Raw genomic sequence first — 20,349 nt, 5'->3', positions numbered from 1 at the left:
GTTTCTGTGATGTCTTTCCTTTGATTTGAAACAGTTCCTCTTGGTTCTAGTTGGCATGGCACTTAATTGGTACTGCATTAAACTTCTGAGTGAAATGAGAATCCCTTCTGTAGATCTTTGATAATTAGCTGTTTTAATTTTGTTTTGTCAGTTTCGTTCTTGAAGAAGTTAATGTCTTGATTTAGATCTTGATTCTTTTTCTGGAGGGGAAAAAAAGTAAAATAAAGTGTTTGTAGAAGTGAAATGCCATAGAAGATAGCATGTTGCTGTTGGCTTGTATAAATGTTTTGCTAAGAGCCAAATGCTACAGATTGGCTTGACAGAGAGCTAAAGTACAGAAACATTGAAATGACCTTAATAAAGAAGGCACTTCTCATGGGGGAAGGAGTGGGGTGGGGGAGAGATGTTGCAGTGCACACAAAGAGATAACTTTATATTGAAGATACAAATGTCTGATGAAAGAAAAATACAGAAAAAAGTTGATAAGCAAAAGCTTTGCGTTTTACGCTGAAAGGACTTAAAAAGCAACAGGGTGAGACAATGCATGGAGGGACCTACATGGCTCTTTCCCCCCATCCTCCCCCTCCCAAGCACATTTGTATATGCCATTGAATATTGCACTTTGCAAATTGAACAATGTAGCTTTGGAAAAACCATGACTGATGCTACAGTTCTCTTGTGCTCCAATGTTCTTTGTATTATCAACAAATATTGAGTTAAAACATAGCTCTTAACCTCTGCCAGTTAAATGGGTCACACTATGTGTTGAAATTATGCTCCATGGCCATGTTAGCACATCATACTAAAACACGATTTGTTTGGCCTAATTGTGGTTTGTTTGAATGTCCAAACCCACGCCAAGCAAGCAATCATTGTTTATTTTTGGGCAGCACACCCCAATTTTAAGCCAGGGTTTGTTGGCTTATGAATATCAGCTAATTTTAACTGTGGTTTGGCTTTACATCCAGACCCGTTTTACTGCTCATCCTTTGTTTCTGTGCCCAGCTTCAGCCATTTGTCAAGCCACACAGGTGCCAGGCCAGCGTGGCTAGAAAATGCAAGAGTTGCTCAGCCTAATGTACTCTCCGTGCCGCTTTTCCTGAACTTGCCCTCCCTCTTCAGTCTGCCTGGCAAAAGGCATCTGTTCTGTCCTGACTTCTCCCAGAAGAGTCTTTCCTCTCAAGCTAGACTGCTGAGATTTGCTGTGGTTTTGTGAGGAGAGAAAAATGTAAAGATGCCTCTGTATTATCTACTAATGTCTATCCAGGACTTAGTTTTGAGGAGGAAACCCTGATAGTTACATGCTTAGAGCCCAAGATAAATAGTTTTTATAGGAAAGAAAGGATTGATAATTGACTTCATATGTTGAATATTTCCTAAGCTCTGTTGTGAAAGTCTAGCTTAACTGAAGACCTTAAGAGTACAAATCCTATGCATGTGTAGACAGAAAAAAGTTCTACAGCTCCCATCATTACCCAGTCATCCATTCTTGAGGCTCTCTAGAGATTATTGGACTCCAACTCCCATCATCTCCCACTGACTATACTGGCAGGCTGATGGGAATTGGAGTCCAACAACATTTGGAGGGGCACACGTTCCCCAACCCTGATTTACACCATGTGACACCCACTCTTTCAGAGTGGGCAAACGATCACACACATGTTGGTCCTCCTTCTCTGCAAAAGATTTGGGGGGCGGGCGGACCTTTTAGCTAGTGCAATCTCATTTTGAGAGCAGTTCCTGCAAGCTGAGGTGCCTGTTTGGGGACTTTCTGTCCTTCAGCTACAGTTGTTGCACCTTTTTCTCAATACCTATCCATGAGAACACATAGGGCTCCCAGGTACCTGCATCCAGGCACTTGCAGCAGATGATGTTCCTTGAAGATTCATGCCAGATAATGGACCAAAGAAGAGTTGGGTGTCTTTGTCGATCTTTGGATGACCCTGGAGGTACAGGAGGGCCTGCAGAATATTCATAAATGATGCTTTTAAAAACTGGATCTTTGGGTCAAAACAGACATTGCTTTATATTTGTATCTAGCAACTAAGTCTTTCCATTTTTACTCTTGAGTAGTTAAAATGAAGGGGGGAAGACTTATCTTCTAGATAAAAAATAAAAGTAATGTCTATTTTGGTCCTTGGAGGAGATAGTAATGTGTGGATTCCATTGCATCATCCTCCAGGGCATGGGGAAGATGAAAGCCTTGTGGGGAGGGGACCAAGGTTTGTGTGTGTGCATGCTCTTCTATTACAAGCTGGCAACCATCCTTCAGAACTGGAGAGATGGGACTCTAGGGCACATCATGTGTAATGGTGTCTCTGTGCCTGAGAAGTGCAATAATCATCAACCAAAACAGGTGGCACAGGCACCACCTAAGCAGACCTTGTGGACCACTCCTGGAATACTTCGCCAGGCTACTTTGCTACCAGCGCCACCTCTGTGAAACATCTGTCACATCCCTTCTGAAGGACTCCTCTTCAAGGGATGACCAGTAGCTTCCCAAGACAAACATTGCAGAGGAGCATCCTGTGTCAGGAGAACTTGAGGCAGATCAGGAGGATCCTGGGCCTTCAGGAGAGACAGCGGTCAGCTCTTCCTTTCAAGATCTGGATAGCCTTCTTTCTGAATCAAAGATAGATGCTTAGTGGCCACCTAGGAAGCTCAGGCACCTAAAGATACAGGCTTAGTCAGCCACAAAACAAATCATTTGGACTACATCTCCCATCATCCCTGACTAATGGCCATGCTGGCTGGGACTGATAAGAGTTGTTGTAGTCCAAAATATCTGAAAGGCACCAGGTTGCCTACCCCCCTTTTAGAGGACTACCCTGACCTGCCCAGGTTGATGCTTGTTCAACAAATCATGGCTTAACATTATATGCAAATATAGCCAGTGATTGCCTGGTTATATAAAATCAATGACAGCAATGCCTATTTTGTCTAATATAATATAAAAGTAAGGACAGAGGCTTCTTTCACTTTACCTGTTAATATTAATAAATTATAATACTGAACAGTCTGTAAGGATAAATGATGTAGGCATGGCTGGCTGGGGAATGCTGAGAGTTGTAGAATTTATTTCTGTGGATTGTATCCTTAACACCCTTTGTTAAGTTCAACATCCCTAGAACACCAGGTTCTGAAGGTGTTTCAGTTTAGTGTATGGTCAGAACACTTGAGAGAAAATATCAAAGAAGAATTTTTATTACTGCATTCATTAACTGGTTAATCCAGAACATCTTACCTTATGCAGGTGTGTGGTTAAGATCGAGGTGCTCTGAATCTTTACACATTTACACAGTACACATTTATTCCAGTAACCAATAGACAAAGTGTTGGAAAGTTTGTAAACCCAATCCAATGTGATTGTACATGCATTCTGGCAAAACCCAAAAATGAATCGGAGGTCATTTCAGTGCAAGCTTTAATATACAGGAATATTTTCTGTGGCAATTGAAAAGAATTCCATTTTCTTCTCCAATAATGTTAACATTCCTGAGCATCCAAACACTGTGCTAGTAAAAAGAGACTATCAGAAACATTTAAAAATAATAATACTTGTAGCGTATATATCTTTGCCTGTGCATCACCTTGAATCTGTAATCTTTGGCGATTTTCTTGTAATCAGATCCCAGCTCTCATATTTTTTGTAATATGCATTTCAGAACATTCCAAATGAAGCCCACCACGTTAAGCACTTCTTTGTTTATTATTTATTATTTTTTAAAGTGCCAGAAGGTTAATAAAAAAAAACAATAGTACAACCCTTGCATGTAATCCCTGGCTGTAGACATGGACAGCAACAGGAAAGCAAACAAATAACTTGTACTTCAAGTTCTTCTGGACATTCGCAATGTAACTTCAAAGCATTTTATATCTTACTGAAGCATGTCTTACTGTCCTTTTGGAAAAAGAAAGCATTGAATATATTCACAGTTGTACTAGAAACTTTTACAGCTGGCAGTTACACACACACACACACACAGAGAGAGAGAGAGAGAGAGAGAATGAGAGAGGTTTCATCACGTTGGACTTTTGGTCCAGTGTCAAGACCTTATTTTATAAGAGCTACGTCACAGAGTGGGAGGTTATTATTTTGTACTTTCGCATTGGATTATCATTGTTATTATACGGCTACTTTGATGGGAGAACTGTGGGTGGTGACCGTTACAGAACAAAGTAGTTGGGAAATGAGAAGCTGGTAGGTAGGACAGTTTCCAATATAGAAGTTACAGCAAGAGGAGACTAGACTGTCCAATAAAGCTCTAAAAATCCAGTGCACTCTAAGGCACTCAAGCTTAATTTAGTTGGAGTGGGAGCAGCTTAATATAGCCAGCTTTGATATCATGTGAAAATTCCAACTTAGACATGTAGTGCTAATATAAAGGAATTTTGTTTATTTCTGCCTTTTGCAAGACGGGAATATGGCTTTCCCTTAGCTAGCTCCTCTGTTTTCTTCCTGTATCAAAAGAACTTCAGCATCCATAAAAGAGATATTTAACGGTCTAATTTATTGCAACATGCAATGTGGCTGGGGAAACAACACACCAGCAAACCCATTGTATATTTTAACACACGTCCTGCACACAGTTGATTTTTAACCTCTATATTTGTGTGTGTGTCCCCGTCCCAAAAGAAGCTACGGCTCTGTCCATTTAACTGGATTTGCAATATATTTCCCTCCCACCTCACAGGCAGGGATGAAGATCTGAAGGGGTGTTTGGAGGACACCATTAGATTATTTTAAGGGAGCACTGGATCTCTAAGAGATTGCAAACTCTCACAGCTGGCTCCATCTTCATCACCCACCTTGCTGAGCTGGAAACATTTGTCTCCACTGTGCTCTACAAACTCACCAGGGGAAACACAACATAGTTGGTAGTTAGTTCATTGGTGCTAATGTGTTTCTGGGCTCAATTTAAAGTGCTGATTGTTAATCTCTAAAGCCTTTAAACGGCTTAGGACCTGGTTCTTTGGTGGACTGTCTGCACCTATATGAACCTTCCTGGACCTTAGATTGGTGATGGATGCCTTGGTTATGTGCCCACCAGTAAGGTTGGCGGCACCAAGAATGGTCTTTTCAGTGGTGTTCTCATCATTGTAGAATTCCTTCACCCAGGAGGTGTGTCTGGCTCCCTTCATTGATTGCTTTTAAACGGGGTCTTAAGATCTGGTTGTTGGATTCTGCTTTTAACCAAAACAGCTATTAATTTACTGCTTGCCTGTAACTGAAGAATTTTAAGGATTACTGCTATTTTATTGATGGTATTTTTATATCAGGTATTTTATCATTGTAACTGAGCTTCTTACAAATAATTTTGCAAACCACCTTGAAGGGATGTCCTGCCCAGAACAGAGAAATATAAAGACATTAGATAAAAATAAATAAATAAATAAATAAAAGTTTTTCATTTATTACATCTAAACCAGGCTTTCAGGGTCCATTTAGGAAGGTAGGAAACAAAAATACACTAAAATTAAAATCCTATATACTGTGTGACAACACAGTAATTGTGAACATGGGTCAAGAACATTTGAGTGTATTTCTGGAATTGCTATTAGCATAGCACCAGAGGAAAGTTCAACATGTTTCTAATGTGACTTGCCCTCTAACAGAAGTGTCATGGGAAAAAATAAATTGGAAGGCTGTCAGGGTACTCTGAACAGCACTTTTTTTCCTTCTGGATTTTAAATTGCACATTAGTTCTGACCTTCTGGTAGCAGATGATATGGTAACACACACACACACCCAATTGCATTTCTAAGTTAATCCATTTGAAGAGTTTGATTATACTAAAAAATTATTGGTCATGGATTTAAAATGGGGGTCTGGGTGAGAATGATACATCCATATAACTTTCACCTGCCGTTCCAGAGAAGGTTTTTTATTACTCTGTTCATATCTCGGATAAAGACTGTTGATTCTCTCTATACGTTTTTGTGGCGGCACCTTGTGAAATGCCCCGCCCCATGAGTCACTGGTAGCCCCCTCCATGGCTGTTTGGTGAAGACCCTTTTATTCTAGCAGGCATGTTTTCTTCAAAGGCTGTGTCTTATCTGTGGTCTCTGCTTCCATTGCACTTCCACTGAATATATAGTTTTATATAGTATTGTGATTTTAAACTGTTCTCCGCTTCCCTTAGTACCACTTAGGGCAGCCTTCCCCTACAGTGGTTCCCTCCCAGTGTTTTAGATACAACTTCCATTATTCCTGACTATTGGGCATGCTGACTGGGGCCGATGGGAATTGTAGTCCAAAACATCTGGAGTGCAACAAGTAGCGGAAGGCTGACATAGGCACTAGAAGGGTGGGGTAGAAATTTCTAGATACATATTTTAAAAGTTCAAAATTACATAAACATTTGCCTAGTAATGCTGTTAGACAAAGCAATATGTCATCACCTTTTTACCTTTCTATCAAATCTTTTAAAAAGCAGGACAAGGCTTTCTAAATGAATATTAACTTTTTTTAAGTGGCACCAATTGAGCATTTGAATTGATCATGCAGTAGCAGCACAAGCAGGGCTAAAGCTTATTATGGTAGTGAGTGAGAGTAATTATAATTAGGAGAACTGTTGAATTCAAGATAATTCAGAAGGGAATATTGACATCACAAACACATGAGCAAAATAGGAAAATACATCCTTCACTTCTCCCTCCATGCCGCCGGAAATATTTATTTCACCACCAGCCTCTGGATGAGTTGGCAACATTTGTTCCTTACTTGTTGAATCAGAGGTGATGCATCAGATATAAAAGTTTCCTTGTTTGCACTTCAAAGCATATTTTTTCCCTGTGAGATAGAGCAGGAAGTATTATTATTCAGTTGTTCTGAATTCCCTCTCATGTGATCTCTCTTTTAAAAAAAATCCCCACAGAGCTGAGCTGTCTGTGTCCAAAGATACCTTAAAATTTCTACTTATTAACTGAATGCTTTTTGAGCAGAGAACAATTTTTATAATGTTCATGATGTAAGAAAAGTTTTCCTACATCAGCAGACAAAGAAGAAATCTCTCCATGTTGCCCTCTCTCCTCCACTGGGCAGCAGAATACCAGCTCTGGCCTCCATCTTCTGACCATAGTTAGGAGATCAGGAGATCAGATTCCTCCTGTCTGATGGCAGGAGCTTCTGTCTCCCACCCGTGGAGATAACCATGGGTAATGTTATGTCTTCATTGACATTTTAGCTAACTAGGCTTGCATCCATGGGTAGAAGTAGACTTGCACATTTTGTTTGAAATAGTTACACAGGTGGAGACAAAATGACCCTGTTCAGACAACACACAAAGCCACAGTGGTTAAGCATTTGGAGCTAAACATTATGACTTAGCATGTCATGTGACCCATTCCTAACCATGGTGGCTACATAACCACAGTTTAACCATGCTCACTAACCAGTTACTGCAAAAAGGTTTGTGCCCTAACCGTGGCTTAGCATGCTGTCTGAACAGGCCCAGTGCCAGCCATTATTAGCTTCAAAAATGGTTCACAAATGAAATGGATTAAGGGACCTAAAGGGAGTGAGAAAGACTGCCCAAGCCAGCATTAGGAAATTGGGCAGCATGGCATTGCATTGATCCACAGTAAGGGAAAAGTAGGGGGCAAGCCTCTATTTCCATACATCAAATGTTAAATTGTTTGCTAGACTTCATGAAGAACTTTGTTGTATCTTTATATATTCATAGTCAATTGAAGCATTTATTTTTTAAAAAGATTCTGTTTCCTAGGCAATACATCCATGATGGGGAATGGATGGCTCTCCAAATGTTTTAACCTACAACTCTCATTATCCCTCACTATTGGCTATGCTGGCTAGGGATGATGGGAGTTGCAGTCCCACAACATCTAGAAGTCCACACATTCCCCACACCTGCCATACCGGATTTGTTAGCTTTGCAACTACAGGATTTTTTTTTGTTTAATGTAAAGACACTCTGAGCCAGTTCATACAACAAGCAGAATTTGAATGCACCCACATACAAATTAGCCCCCCACTTTTTTTTAAACATTTTTCTGTGTGCAGGGAGGTATTTCCTGGGGTGGTTCGAACATGCCCAGTATAACTTGAAATGGTACAGTCCTGGCAAAATGCACAACTATGGTGAAATATGATGTACAAAATAGACGTGTACGTAATGAAAGTCTACCAAATGACAGCTGTACAGTGCTGAAGTAGCCAAAGATGACTGACAACCCATAGGAGTATAGTGCAGAGTCCCAGATAGGAATTTAGTCTAGTGATGTGTGAACAGTTGCTTTGGAATTTTTTATTTTCTTGCCTGGGCATTTCTAGGTTGCTACTGTTATAAAATACTCATGCTTTCCAAAATCTAAGCAAACCCCTCACTTGCTTCTACTTAGAACTGTTTATTTTTTGTCATAGTTGATTATTTAATTAATTCTAACAACCCTTCTTTTCCTTATGCTATGGCATATAGCACCCATTTATACTTCTTTCTACATTCCCTGAAATTAGAGATATCTTGTCATCCTCCCTCCCCAACCCATGTACTGCTGGACTGCTGGGTTGCAACCAAGTTGATAGGACTGCTTTTTGCTGATAATGTTCATGCCTTTATAGCAAACGGGCTATTTTTAGCGTTAGCTGGGTTGGAGTCTACTTCCTTCCCTAGAGGCACCAAAGGACATGGCCCTGGCAGTGCTTGAGCAGTAAGGCAGCCAATGCAGACGGAACAAAAGAGTTTGATTTCATTTGTAAGTGAAATTATCCTATTTCCAAATAACTTAGATGCAGGTATTTAGGCTATTTAGAAAAGTAGAGACAGCTCTCAGCTGTTTAAAAAGCAAATGAAAACATTACAAACCTTCAGGATCATTGTACAAAGAGAAGTCCAGTTATTCTAAATTCAGCAATAACTGTCCTGGACCTAGATCAGGGCTGGGCAACACGGCGTCCCTGGAGTTCTGTGCAGCGCCCCCCCCCCCCCCGCCTTGCTGCCAAAATTTGCAATTTAAGTTCTTTTTTTTACTCTACCAAATTTAATGGGGTGGCACAGGAGGTTAGTACACAGAGCTACTTCCCACAAGACTGGTGTTCTTAAGAGATGATTCTTAATGTGCAGGAGGCTGAATATCCATTCCAAATGGCTTAGCATACATTAAAATCCTTTCAAATACAGGGGATGATGATAGTTTTTAAGGTAACTAATCCACACTGACGTTTTGCCTGTTATGGATGAGTGCAGGCAGCCTCAAGTGACAGTTTATCACATGTGCATGTAGACATTGAGAGTACACTAAATGAGCCGGTGATTGAAAGATTAGATCTAGAATGCAGGAAGGAGAGCAGACTCAAGACTTATAGAGCAGAAGTTCAAAGAACCTAGTTGGCAACTACCCGGTTTTCAGAATTTCTACTAGCACCAGTCCATCCTAGTTGGGCAGGCTGAGGATCTGTTATAAAAACAGATTACAAAAGGGCTCCAGCCTTTGATAATGCATGTCAGAAGATTTTCACTTTCAGTTTTTGATTTGAGCAATCTGAAGCCTGAGGAACTACAGAGCACTAGTTCAGCACAGAAATCTACTGCATTTTTCCCATCTGAAGGGTTCAGACTTATGCATTGCCCTCCCCTTTAAAAGAAAGATAAGCACCACTGCAAAAGAGAACACAAGTTTTCATGAGTTAATTTACACATATAGATGCACATTTTAAAAATTATTAGACTTCAAAAATTCACGAAAGACAAGCGAATTATTTTCCTACCAAATCTGTTCTGTACAGCACCATGAAAATTGATGGTGCTATATAAATAAATATTAATAATAATAATATTAACAATAATAATAATAAATCACCCCAATTACATTCTTCAATTGCTTTGCACCCCATTCCAGGTCACCCAGATATTCCCCTCCAGTTATTTCCACCCATAATTAATTCCCCAACTAGATCCTAATCAATCCCCAATTCCCCTTCTTCCGTCAGTTACTCCTACTCAACATTTACCCTTCCTCTGAATCATTAAATTCAAAATAAATAGGTTACTCAAACATTCAGGTGGTGATTGCTTGAATTATAGCTGGACTTTGCAGGAAGAGAGTTAGAGGGCAAGGAGTTAGATCCTCCCTGCTCATCTGGAGCTGAAGAGGTCTATGTGAAGCACTAGAATTCCTCACCCCTGTCATGGTGCGCTGTCACCACCAGCAGCCCCGTTAGAATAGGGCCTGGTATAAGCAAGATTTAGGACTGCAGCCTTAATGGCTATTTCAGGGGTTAAAAAGAAAAGAAATGTTCAGGGAACTTCCCAGTGCTCCAAGGTTTCTCCCTTAAACACAGCAAAGTTTAGGGTGGGACGTGTGTGTGTGTGGGGGGGAGGGTTCTATGAGACAAAGTGGGTAGCGTTTTTTTCTTTAACTATCTAGCTGCTGGCATGCCACATGAAGTTTCTGTGGGCCCTGGGGAAATTCAATGATTCTTTTTCACTTCCATCCTTCCTCCTAATGGGGCACAAGTGCTGCTACTAATAAAAAAAAGCCAACAGCAGACCTATTGAGGCTGCACATGCCTGTGCATAACCTGGATAGTCTTCCCATTGAAAACCTCAACAAAGAACAAAAACATTTTTAAAAAATCACAGCAGTCCATCCGCACAATCTCCCTCTGGAATCCTGGATTCGTGGAGGATAATTTGGAACCCAAATAGACCCTTAAAATAGCTGTCAGTTTGGGACACCTGAGTAGTATAGTTCAGGTTATTTACTTTGGAACTCCTCTAGGTCTGAGTGTGCTATGTAATTGGAATCCTTTGCATTTCAGGGCCTAGTTGTTATTTTGCTGAGCTGTGAAGCTACTTTTGAAAGGCTTGAATGGAGCATGAAAATAAACTACAGTGGGAAAGAACCCAATTACTGTTCTGAAATCTGTCAGTTACACCACTTAAAAAGAAATGGTAGGAGGTGGATGTAAATAATTTTTGCACTGTGCTGTGTATTAGAAAGAATTATAGTCAACACACATGATAGGACCATGACTTGATGGCCATAAACTTTTAATTATGACACTCAGGGTTAATCTACCTTATTAGCCTCTTATTATATTTACTATAATGTAGGTAGTAGAGGATAATATAAGACCGGTTTGAGCTAAACTCACTGTTTTGGGATGGAATTCAGGAATTGTCAGGGAAGATGGGGGAAAAGGAAACTGCATGGACAATTGTTTACTTGCATATCTTGAACATGAACCACGGTTTGAAGTCTTAATGTCTGAACCAAACCAATGTATGTCTCCAAAAAATTATACTCAGCTGGGCAATTCATATCCCACACATAGTAGGAGACTAGTAATTTTTCCTTTTCTCTCTTACAGAGTTGAGTAATTTAGTTATAACGGCACAATTCCCAACTATCAGCATCTCACCCTGACCAAAAAAATGGCTGGATTTTTTGAATGGAAGTGACCCTTTCCCTACTGTACAAATCCTTGCAGAGAGAACATGAGAGCTTGTGTGAGACAAAATGGATATAAAGGCAAGCCAAAATTTGACAGCTGGTGCTTTAAATTATGTATCAAGCCAGACACTCGGTCTGAAGGCACCATCTCTAAATTTGATCACTTGACCTTTGCAGGAGTTCATTAATATAGGTCTACCTTTCCATTATGTTTGAAGTATCAATCCTTAAAGAGTTTAGTAGAACATACACAATGGAGCATGATCTCTTTATGTCTTAAAAGCCAAACGCACACCTGTGCCCAGGATATTTTTGCCATTTCAGAAATGCTTAATATATAAGAGTAGCCAGTGACAAATGTGCTTGGTTGATTAGTCATGGTATAACACATTTCTAAGAATCAGATCTTGCATACAAACTATGCTTTGTTGCAATTCAAGAATTATGCTTGAAATGAATATTTTTGGTACTTTAGGAATGGTGAGCTCCAGTACAATAACACGAGCATAATACATAGTGATATTCTAATTCAGAAAGATTTTCATACTGACATTTAGCTATTTTCTATTTAAAGCTGCACCTCATATCCACTTACTATAGACTTCTTTAAAGCAAAATTCTTTAATTTATCACATAGTTTTGCTCTTAAAACTCAGCTTTTTTGCGCATCTTTCTTTCAGTTAAATAAGCTCTCATATTGGGTATCTTTTCTACCGATGAAAGTATGAACAGTGAACATATGGTACATATTGGTCTGAGTCATACATAACTCAATGTATGGATTGTTTGTTTCTGGGTTGTTGCAATGTGCGAGTGTGGTCATTTTAATACATGGTTTGTTAACCACAAACAACCCTGAAAAAGAACCCATGGTTTGTTGTAGGATAGTGAACTCTTGAGTTGTTTAAACCATGGATTATTGTTAGTGTGAACCATGGGATGTTCATGGGTTGTTTCACCAGGCTACAGAGGCAGTGGGCAAGAGTGGTAAGAAAGCCCAGCTGTTTTACATGACAAGACTACAGTGGGGTACAGGGAAGGAATTGGCAAAGGAGGAGGGAAACAAACAACCCAGGGACTGAAAAACAAACATACCACCATTTGTTCAGTTGTCAGCCAGACAAACTCTGGGTAGAGCAACAAACCATGGGTTAAAGAAACTATAGTTTAGCATTATGTGCAAACCAGGGCACTGAAAACTTTTGAAGCCCCAGGTACTGTAACTATGGCATTTTCTTTGTAGTAAGACTTCTTTTATTATGCATCAATTACAGATTATTGAGGCTTGGTGCTATTGTGACTTCTTAGGAGCGGTCCTCCTGCAGTTCTTCCTTTTCTGACCCTGACTGCATGACTCCCAGTTTCCTTCTCTCTGTCTCTCTCTCTCTCTCTCGTATTTTTATGCTCTCATCATTGTTCAGTTTCCTTCTCTCACTCTGTGCTTTCAGAAAAAAATCGATATAACTATCCTAACGTATTGTTGGTGAAATGCATACATAGAGTAAAGTTTATTTCTCATTCCTTGAAGTATGAGTGACTTGAGTATTGCTCAAGTCACTCATACTCAAGTTTGACTTGAGTATTGCTGTGGTTGTATCTTATAATTTATTTATTTATTTATTTATTTATTACATTTATATACCGCCCCACAGCCGAAGCTCTCTGAGCAGTTCACAAAAGTTAAAACAGTAAGCATTAAAAAGTATACAAAATTTAAAAACCATCAGAAACATAAAAACAACAGTATAAAAACATCAGTATCCATTTAAAAAACAACAGTTCTGGGGGCCGTTAGAAAACAAACTTAGCATTGTTAAATGCTGTTAAATGCTTGGGAGAAGAGAAAAGTCTTGACCTGGTGCCTGAAAGGTAACAGTGTTGGCGCCAGGTGAGCCTCATCAGGGAGATCATTCCACAGTCGGGGGACCACCACCGAAAAGGCCCTCTCCCTTGTTGCCATCCTCCGAGCTTCCCTCTGAGTAGGCACTCGGAGGAGGACCTTAGATGTTGAGCGCTGTGGATGCTTTCAGATGAGGCTTTCATTGTGCAATCTCTCAGGCTCATTCACATAATTTTGTAGAGGGTCCATGATTGATTTGTAATCAGTCTGTGTTTTCCCCACTGCTGCATTCATCTTCTTTTTTCTAAGTGCAAAAAAATCTGTGAGGATGAGTAAGACAGCAGTGCACCTTTTCAGCAGGTTTGAACAGAAAAATGCATGATTGAGGCACAGTTGGAGGAATTGTCCCTGGGGAAAGTGGATGATGTGTTGGGGATGCCCTTCTTCAGTATTACTTGCCAAGCATTTCTGAAATTGACTAGAAAAATCAACCAAGCAAGGTCCCCAGCTCTGGTTGTGAAAGTTGCCTAGAAAAATCAAGGGGTGAATTTGAGTTTCTTAACTGTGTTGTGAAACTGACCAGAAAAGGTCTGGGACCAGAACTAAGGCTGCAGTCCACTTGCCCTGTTACAGGATTACACAAGTCTGGTTTGAGCTAAGTACTGAGAAGCGCCCACATCAAAATATCAGGGGTGTGTGGCGATTATGACAGGTTGAGAAAGGTGAAGGGCCTACACTGCCCACTTGACCATATTGTGCTCACTGTGTGGACAGAATGTTAGAAAATGCAGATACCCCAAAACTGCTAGACCCCCTGAAGTGTGGGCAATCATTGGGAAGTTCACTTTTAGCTTACAGTAGATGAGCAATGATTGGCTGCCCTCTTGTCAGAAGAACCCACCATCTTATGCCTGATTTTGTTCCACTCACTATAGCTGTAACATTGCATTTTTCCCCTGCTGCATATCTTTTTCTTTGGCTCACTGAATCAATTGGATATGCTTCTTGTAGAACATAGGAAAGGAAAGGAACCTCACGTGCAAGCACTGAGTCATTACTGACTCTTGGAGGAACGCCAGCTTTAGCTGACGTTTTCTTGGCAGGCCTTATAGCGGGGTGGTTTGCCGTTGCCTTCCCCGGCCGTTATTACCTTTCCCCCAGCTAACTGGGTACTCATTTTACCGACCTCGGGAGGATGGAAGGCTGAGTCGACCCGAGCCGGCTGCCTGAAACCAGCTTCCGCTGGGATCGAACTCAGGCCGTGGGGAGAGTTTCTGCTGCAGAAACTGCCATTTAATGGCTTCAAGCTTTCGCATTTCTTGAAGGTGTCCGGGATTTTGAAATGGGAAGTGCATTTGGCACAGCAAAAGAGGGAAGTCACTAACAGTGGCCTGCTTAATATAATATGAACCTTGCACAAGGAGGAGCTATTTATAGTCTCGCCTAGCACTTACTGCAAGGAGTTGCAAGGATTGGGGAAGAACTATACTAAATAAAAGCCATTGAGAATATTCTTTATCAATTCTGGGTGTGCAGTGAGGACTGATACCGGAGTGCTCACACACAATATTGTGTTCTGGTCTGTATTTTCTCCTCTTGACCCCAACCAGCCACACTATTACAAAGTTGCTGGCAAGTCTAAAGGCCTATTACTAACTTTCTGTGAAGTGTGACTCAAGGGTCTTTGCAGTTGTGCTATCATTTTAAAGCAATGTTGAGCAAGGTCACCACTTCTGCCTTCTTGCAGGAGGGTTCGTAGTTCTCGGCTGCAATTTGAATCCAACACACACATGTATCAGACAGTTCTTGCTTTTCAATACATTTGTTTCAATATCAGATATGCTGTTTGAAGTGAAGATTGTTCAGGTTAACAGTACTAACAACAGGAACATGAGGAAGAGAGGTGGAGCCCTGGCTATAGGTTACGCTGGCTGGGGAACGATGGGAGTTGCATTCTAACACATATAGTTCAACAAGGCTGGTATAAGGGCAGGGAATAACTGGTGAATAGGCATGTCAGAGTGTATCAGAGGCGGATGGGCAAAAGAGAGGTTATTGGAGGCCTGGACTGGAAACATTGCAAGTGGATTGTACTGTAAATCATTTGGAAGCATAATGTGCCTGCTTTATATATGAAGCTAAATTATTCTGCTATTAGTGAAAAGGTTATGTAAGCTACCTTGGAATGGCTTTACCCTGAAAAGTGGCACGTAAGTACTTCATATAAATGCCTACATTTTAAAAATTCAAATGCTTCCACCATTTCAGAATGTTGTGGTGAAGGTTCGCTGGACTACTGTTGCTGACCACTTTTGTTTTAAGTGCACTCAGCACTTGCATGCAGCCTGTCTAGAATTGGGGTGGGGTGGAAATTAGGCTAGGTTTTCTAATTAAGGAAAGAGTACTTGGAATGTTCCAGTTTTGAACTGGCTTGATATTTCCCATAGCAAAGGCCTACCTGCTTCTTCTTCTATTCCAGCATAAAATTTTGGACACTCTCTGTGTCTGAAATAGACTTGTAATTGGCATCATTTATTCACTGGAGGGGGAAACCACACAGTCAATTGGGAGCTTAAACTAGAGACAAAGAGTTTGCCAGCATGGTATCGATTTCTACTCGGGAGGAAAGAAGGGTCAGGATTGATTTAAATCCATTACATCAATGTCCTTCACACATTGTGTTGAGAGTCTTCAGCTTAATTAGCTTTATAAAAAAAAGGTATTGGTTTAAAACAGGGGTAGGCAGCCTGGTGCCCTCCAAATGTTCTGGACTACAGCTCCCATAATCCTTGGCCATTGGCTATGCTGGCCGCAGCTTATGAGAGTTGCAGTCAAAAACGTCTGGAAAGTACCAGGTTTAAAGTAGTGACTATTCTCAGGAATATTGCAGAACTATAACTCTTTGAAATTGTGATTCTCAAACTCCTTGAAGTTGTGATTCTTAAGCAACATTTGTTTAAGATGTAACTAAATTGATGCACAGTTTGGATAAAGTGCTGCAGTACACAAGATTTTTTTAAAATGAGGTTTCATAGTTCATTTTTGAAGTCAGGATATCATTGGTTGTATCCAACTATATCATTCTGCTAGTGCAAATGATGTTACACTACTGGAAGCCAAGTTCTAAGGCATGCACCAGGGGAGAATACACGTAGAGTTCCATTTGTGCGACAGTTTACAGATATTAGGTTTACAAAATGGTCCACTAGCATCTAAAGCTCTGCTAACACTACAATTTCTTCCAGTAATGGTGTGCTGGGTTTAGGCAGATGTTTCAAGTAAAATAAATCCAATCTGCTCTTCATGGTGTTTCAAACTCTGTCCTTCGCTAGTAAGTATTATTTAAAATGCTACCATGATGATTGCCCTGTAAGACAAAACTAGCTTCTTAAATTGTAAATTTTCTTTCTCTCTCTCTCTCTCTCTCTCTCTCTCTCTCTCTCGTTTTTTACAAAAGGGAAGAAACACTAATCAATATACTCAAAACAATTTATGTCAATTGTCATCATGCCCCAGTTCTCAAAGTGAAGGGGATTTTGGTTATTGGGCAGTCTAAAAATGAAATAAATAAATACATCGGATAGCATCCTTGATATCATTAGTGATCTGTGACTGAACTCCACCCCTCTCCCTTCCCCAAATGCCACCATTATGGTTCACAGACTGTGGTTTACCTAGCTAATTGCCTGTTTAGAGGTCTTATTTTGTGGTTTTGTGTATGCACAACAGGTCATGCTATACATTCATTTTCTGTAAATGCAGCTGTGTCCAGTTTTTGTTATTGTTTATTTCCCTGTTTTGCGTCCTATTATTTAATTAATTTATTTAAACATTTGTATCCTGCCCTATTATCATTTGGATATGAGATAAAATCAGAACAATATAAACATAAATAATTTATACAGCTAAAAATGTATTTAAACATTAACAGATTAACATCGTTAGAATTTTTTTAAAAGCAGTAAAACAATTAAAATCAATTAAAACTATGTGTAACCATGGGGAATTTAGCCCTTGAAGGCTTTGATAAAAAGCTGTGTTTAAACTTGGTGCTGAAATGAAGCCAGTGTCGGCGCCAGTCGGGCCTTCAAGGGGAGGGGATTCCACAGCCGGGGTGCCACAACAGAGAAAGCCCTCTCCCACGTCCCACATGGGACACAGAGAAGGGCTTCTCCAACAGATCTCAAATCTTGGGCAGGCATATATAGGTTTTGTGGTGGTTATTATAGAAGAGCTGTAATTCACCAGTAATGGATCAGGACCCATCAGAGAGGCATGGAAATCTGGTCAATGGATTTCCAGGGTGCCTTTGATGAGGACTGGAGTTGCTTTTCATTGATTTTGCGCAACCAAACAACCACAAACCCACAGGACGTGTGAAGATCCATTTGCTCCAGTTATGCACGTGGGAGAACAGGCAGTGTTCCAGGATAAGGTGTTTGTGCGTGCTTTATCTCCAAAACAATTTCTCATAGTGAGAAAACGTGCACACAACTTAGGTGTATAAACCATCAGGGATCTGTGGGCGGAAGCATGTCCGGACTGTGGTTTCGATCAAAAAGATTGAAATAGCACTCTGAATGCCCAAAAGTAGAGTCATTTGGTCATGCTGTGAGATGAATTAATTCTATTTAAGGACATGACATAGCGAAGACAGATCTTAGAGCATGTGAAATGTTACCCACAGTAGAAATCTATTTACATAGTCTTTAAGTGATAATCATTGAAAGCTGGCGCTCCGAGTCTTGTTCTTACTGCACAAAACAATCATCTTCTCAACTCATCTAGCTCTATATGGGGTTGCTGATGAAACAAAGTTGGAGAAGCTAACAGGGAAGCTTTTGACTAACCTCAATTGCTTGAAGTATCTCTTAGAAAACAGGTATGCCTTTAGGATGGACATTATTGAAATGATTGGGTGTGTGTTTTCCCTTTCTTTTTTAATTGAATTTTTCAAAATAGCAATGAACAGCAACAAATTTACATGAGTAAACTGGCCACATGTGAGTCAGTTTCTTTAAAATCTTTCTGATCACCCAGGATGTGATATTATCTGATACAGGTACCACTCATCATCCTAATAGATCACTCCATAGAGTTCTGTGTGTCTTAGGAGGTTAATGATTGTACTTTGAAACAATAACTGGTTTAACCTGCAAGTCATTTCCATGCTTTAAACTTAATTCACATTGGTGACAATTCTGGTCTCTCCTTTTCTTCAGTCAACATGATTTTTAGTCTTTAAAAATATAGATGTATGTTACTCTTGAAATGAATCCTGGATAGTTGGGTGATACGGATTGTGACAGTTGTATCTGGGCCCACTTCAGCTGAATAACATTGAGGTAGCCAGCTATAAGCTGCTATCATGTGTAATATTCATATTTCTGAGGCTGCCTTTTGGATTTTCCTGTTCATATTTGTTAGAAATTGGCGACTTCCCCTCTAACTTTGTGTTCAAACGCAGATGTTAAAATACATCTCAGAATTAAATACTAATCATTATATGCTGTGTCTGACAGCTGCCTGGGTCATTTGAAAAACGTGTCTTTGGATTGCTAGAAAAGAACAAACTATTTAAGATGTCTATTTTGATTAACTCTGTTGGGATTGCCTGAATTAAACCATACTGCTTTTTTTCTTTTGGTGTATGTATTCCAGATCTTTCAAGGAAGCCAACGACGGAAAAGAGACACGCCTGCATTTTCTACCTCTGCCAGACCCAGTCTCCAGTGCTGGCCCCCCTGATGGCAGTTGGCACTTCCCTGTGAAACCTGCCAAGCTGGCCGCCACAGCTTTGAACGACTGCACTTTGGCTGCCACTGTGCCCTCTCCTGAGACAACCAACCATGCAGTCCTAGCCTGTAATGCAGGCATTCATGAAGAGCACTATGTAAGTGAAGCCGTGGAAAATGAGGTGTCAGACTACAGGGAGTACAGAGATGCCGGCACCATTACCGGTAGGCCATAACTTGAACTATTCTATCTATTTTCATGGTGGTGATAACCTGCCCCACACAGGAAGCTAACAACTGGCTGTACTGCATTTTGTAAAGGTAGAATTATACATAATTGTTACTAGAGATGTAAGGAATTTGTAAAATCCATTCTGTCTGCATTTCGCAGATTGTCAAGTGCCTTTTGTTCCGTTGTCCGCTTATTGACAGAATAGGATTTTTTCAATTTCCCAAATTTGCACAAATTAGCATTTGCACAGATATGCACTTGCACAAGTATGTAAACACGCCCCCCCCCTTGCAAATGTGTATTTTCTTGGTTTAGTCTATGGGGAAAATGCACATTTTCAGCTGGTGTTTTTTTATCTTCCCTATTTTTATGACTAAATTTGCATAAAATGCTGGGAAGTTTTTTTTTAAAAAAAGGCTTGCAAGTCTGTAGAATCTGCAACTTGGAAAAATCCAGTCTGCTGCGGAATCCATGGAACAGATTCATAGAAATCCGAACTTGTTTGTTTCTGTTGTAGATTTCCTCAACGTTCCTAATTGTTACTAATCTGTGTATAAAATGCTCATTTGCTTATGGTCTTGGATTTAGGGCTGCCATTACTGCACCAGATTCCCTCCTTATGAAAGAAATTACATGCAGACAGGCACAGAGACCCTAGATCGGGGTAGGCAACCTGGTGCCCTCCAGATGTTTTGGACTGCAACTCCCAGAAGCCCCAACCACAGTATCGCCAATGATCAGGGCTTATGGGAGTTGTTGTTCAAATCATGTGGAGGGTGATTTGGGGAAGGCTGGTATAAGTAAAGTTTGGTCAACTTCATTAAGAGAACTTAATCCAGAGAATAGGAAAGTGAAGCAAACATCCACCATTGTAGGAAACAATACTCTTTGAGAACAATGATTAGCATACAGTGTTGATTGGTTGGCATATTCTTGAGTAAGAAATGTATGTGATGCTTTCTGCTGACCAGCATGATTACATATTAACTTGAGGATTTATTGACGGAATTTTCCATTCTTTAACTAGCCAAAAATATTTGTTTTAGGGAAATAGTTCTGTTTCATGTTTTTCTCCAATATAACTTTGACCAATGCATGACATGAGTAAACGTTTGGTTTCTTTGCAG

General features: G+C 40.2%; 1 protein-coding gene across 1 annotated transcript in view; it reads left to right on the top strand.

Annotated features, from left to right (window-relative positions):
• The window catches only part of TRAK1 (trafficking kinesin protein 1), a 138,292-nt gene that overhangs the window by 27,109 nt on the left and 90,834 nt on the right, over positions 1-20,349 (top strand). The window contains exon 2 of the mRNA XM_063129212.1: positions 18,917-19,215. The gene's annotated coding sequence lies outside the window, so the exon portion shown is untranslated. The remainder of the gene's footprint in view (positions 1-18,916; positions 19,216-20,349) is intronic.

The sequence above is a fragment of the Elgaria multicarinata genome, chromosome 1, assembly GCF_023053635.1.
Source record: "Elgaria multicarinata webbii isolate HBS135686 ecotype San Diego chromosome 1, rElgMul1.1.pri, whole genome shotgun sequence".
NCBI classification, from domain to species: Eukaryota; Metazoa; Chordata; class Lepidosauria; order Squamata; family Anguidae; genus Elgaria; species Elgaria multicarinata.
Note: the sequence above shows the minus strand (reverse complement) of the source record. Positions and strands in the feature narration are given on the sequence as shown.